Source organism: Gekko japonicus, unplaced genomic scaffold (genome assembly GCF_001447785.1).
Source record: "Gekko japonicus isolate JY-2015 unplaced genomic scaffold, Gekko_japonicus_V1.1 scaffold2, whole genome shotgun sequence".
Lineage (NCBI taxonomy): Eukaryota > Metazoa > Chordata > Lepidosauria > Squamata > Gekkonidae > Gekko > Gekko japonicus.
This window is the reverse complement of record NW_015175358.1, coordinates 3,485,796-3,489,672: the sequence shown is the minus strand read 5'-3', so window position 1 is coordinate 3,489,672 and position 3,877 is coordinate 3,485,796.

The following is a 3,877-nucleotide window of genomic DNA, read 5'->3' as shown; positions in this document are numbered from 1 at the left end:
TCCTGATCCGCCCTCTTTCCCTCCTGTGATGTTTGCATACGATTTCAATGGCACTCTGGGTTGGGTCTGGGTTTGGTTAATCTCTCCAATAGACTCTTTCTGCTTTTCTGCTATTCTTTGTTCCAGTTGTTCCCTTTGTTTTGCCTGGATCAGTTTCTTTACCCTGTACTCAAGCTCCTTCCCTTGTAATATAGCTTTAACATGTTCTGTCTCTGATGGACATGTACCTACTGTTTGTGAATGAGTGTCTCTCTCATTTTGTATGTTATTTTGTGTGTTGGTTTCTACTGCTGTGTTTTTCTCTTTCTCCACGTCACTAATGGCTCATGGAGGAAGAGTTACATTTGTGGGTGTGTTTTGTTGTTTACTCACAGTATCATATGCATTATCCCCTTTCCCATTGTCCTTCATCAGATGTTGGGCAGGTTGAACAATTCATTGCCTTTCTCCTGTAGACGTTCCTGCTTCCCTGTTGTCAGCCCATCTGAACCTTCTGCTTACAGTTTATTGAGTCTTTGGCTCCTCTGCTCTGATGATAGACAGTTCTTTCAAAGTTGTCATTCCAGCTTTGGTTTGTGCTGATTCCTTTTCCCGACAATCATCTGTAAATAAAACTGGAGATAGCAGCACTGCATCCTCTCCTTTTAAGTCCTCTTCTACCTCTTTTCTACTATTTTCATCATCCCTGTCCTGTTCCTCACTAACTGTTGATCCTCAATCCTTTAATCTATCCTCTTCTCCCTCTTCCCTTGTTTCTAACTCAATTAAACTGTCTTCTTCCTCTTCCCTTGCTTCCAAATCATTTAAACTATCTTTATCTAATTTCTCTATATCAGACTGGTCCTGTATATCTGAACGGTCCATCGACTGACTGGTATCTGAAGTCATGGTTAACATTTTAGTAACTGTAAGACTTTGGCTCTCACCAGATTGAGGGGGCTCTGTCATAATGGGTCCTTCCTCCAACGTCCTTCTTCATTTTTCTTGTAGATTTTCTTACTGGAATTTTTGGGTTTTCTTCTGGCAAGCCTCTTGGGCTGGCCTTTTGTCTGATTGTTTCAGATGCTGAAGTCTTATTTTCATATAAGACAGTGCCTGTAGACACCAGTTAACTATTTCCTTTTTTGTCATTCATGTAGAGAGATCACCTTCTTCAGCCCAAAACAGTATGTCTTCATCTGACTTTTCTGCTTTCAGGATTGTTGCAATACCTTCCTCTGACAACCAGTCTGGGATGGTATCTTGCATTGTGCTCGTCCATCTACCAATTAATAGTCTGTCTATTGCTTTCAGAGTTGCAGACCTAGCATAGCAGACTTGTGCCATATCTTTAGACTCTGTTGGTTTCTCTCCTTTCAGCACAGGAAGGAGTATTGTCCTTGCTTTGTCAATAAATTCCTATAATGTGTTCCTACTCTTTCTCACCATTCTTGTCGTAAGCACCAGGGGAAAGTTAATGTGACAAAGAAGAAATCCCCCAAATTTAAGTAAATCTTTTATGGTAAGGTCTTCCTTTATCATGGAGTCCTGGTACCAATAGAGTATATCCATAGTTAATTGGCATAAAATTTTCTTTTTTCCCATTTATCACTTATTTTCTCACAGGGTTGTTGTGTTGATAAAAAGGAGGAGAGGGGAATAATGTAGGCTGCTTTGGTCCCCACTGAGGAGAAATACCATAGTTTTCCTAGGTAGAGCCTGCAGGGAGGGTGGCAACAGAAAGCTGAAGACAGAGGGGCACATAAAGGTAGGTTGGCTGTTGGATGGGAAGGAGTTAGGGTTGCCAACTTCAGGTTGGGAAAATCCTGAAGATTTGAGGGGTGGAGCCTGGGGATGGTGGGACTGAGGAGGGGAGGCACCTCAGACAGGTATAATGCCATAGACTTCAGCCTCCAAAGCAGCCATTTTCTACAGGGGAACTGGCATTACCAACTGATGTTACCAACTGCTCTTCAGATGACAGAAATCAGTTCTCCTGGAGAAAATGACAGCTGTGGAGGGTAAAGCCTATGGCATTACACTCTGCTGAGGTTGCTTCCCTCCCTAGAACTCACTCTCCCAAGGGTCCACCCCCAAATCTCCAGGAATTTCCCAACCTGGAGCTGGCAACCCTAAGGTTGAACTGATTTCTGTAATTGGGAGATCTATTGTGATTCCTAGATGTCTGCTGCCACTACTTCTGCTGGGGTGGGGGAGAAGAAAGGGGTTGCCGGGAGAGTGATGGAGACAGAAAGAGAGAGGAAGTGACAGGCATGGAGGAGAGAAAGAGAGAGAGAGTAAGAGAACAGGTGGCAGGAGGGAGAAAGAGGGACAGAGAAGTAGGGGAAGAAGGGAGGAAGCAAAGGTGAAGGGAATGCAATAGCTGCTCCCACAAATTTCTTGTGGGTCTCCATTTGTAATCACTTTATTGGTCATGTCCTCCTCTACTGCTATAGATCCAGAGAGATCTGAAGGTAGAATCACATTGTCTACTCTGCACTGAATTATTGGGGGGAGTACTTGTGTGACTCCATTTGAAATTACTAATTGCAGTCCTGATCAAATTATATTCCCACATTATATTCCCTGTCAAATCAAACAGTACAAGAACAATGAATATGATCTCCCTAAATGTTTTCAAGGCCATGACTGTAAGAATCCTTTTTGGGGAAAAGGATTTGTTTTATTTCCTGGTGAAATTAATGAGATTTAATTTCAAATAGCATGTTTGGAATCAGAATATCTGTCTAGGTTTTTTTAAAGAAAAGAAATGTCATGTAACTATTGTATAAGCAAGTATCTTTTTTTCTTGTGAGAAATATATTGCAAATCACCATCAGTGATAGCCAGAAAAGTAGTTACAAGTACTATATCTCTTATTTAACAAAATTAGCAATTAATTCAAAGAGTTGAACAAATTAGTAAAGCTCTTGGTATTTATTGTTTGGCATTGATTTCTTCATGATAGACGTCTATGACACCCCTTTGTACCCTCCGGTCAGGAGTATGTGACCTAAAGATTACGTCCTGGTTTTAGTAATAAGAGCATGATAGTGATAGAATAAGAAAAGAAGAAAGTTGGCTTGCCTCTCTGCTTTCTTAGAGAGTGTACTTCACATAGTTAAAGTAGCTGGGTTTATGTCCAATCTGCCACAGTTTCACCTCCTTCCTGGAGCCTTTCTCCAAGCAAGCATCCATTTCCCCATGCCTTTCTCTTATTGCCAGTGCTTATTTTCTTATCTGTAAGACAAGACTTCTGTTCCCCTTTCTTCCTCTTTTCAGCCATACTTCCTCACCACATTCTAGAATCTCATCATGTTTTATATGTTGACTAACTGCAACAATAGCCTTTCTGCACTGGTCACTTTGTTTAGTTATAATTATCTTCAGCGTACATTTCAGAGTTGACTTAGCAGGAACAACCAAACATAGTATATTTGTCTTGTATAGAATGCATATGGATTGTATACCTGGCCATCATAGCCTGGTCTTTCCGTGACAAGAAACAGAAAACTCTTTCAACCATAATTAAAATGAAGGCACTAGTTCATTCATGCTATAAGATCAGCCACATCAATTAGTTTTTTTCACTTAAACAATGATCTTCTGCCAAAGTTTATTTCTGTAAACTATTCCCTCAAAACAGAAAATGGTTTAAAAAACAACAACTCTGAGAGGAATCAAGTCCAGGACACAAGACTAAACAATTTCCTGGTCAAGCCAATTTTAAAGCTGGTTATCCAGCTGCTACATGTGCCTTTTATTTCATCAATACCTCCTTCTTCCTCTTTCACTTCCTGTAGCAATCCATTACTAGATGAAGGCTTCCATCTATGACTCTACAGTTTTCAGGGGAGCCATCATTTAACAGTTAATGTATTAAAATTCTTAATTCCAT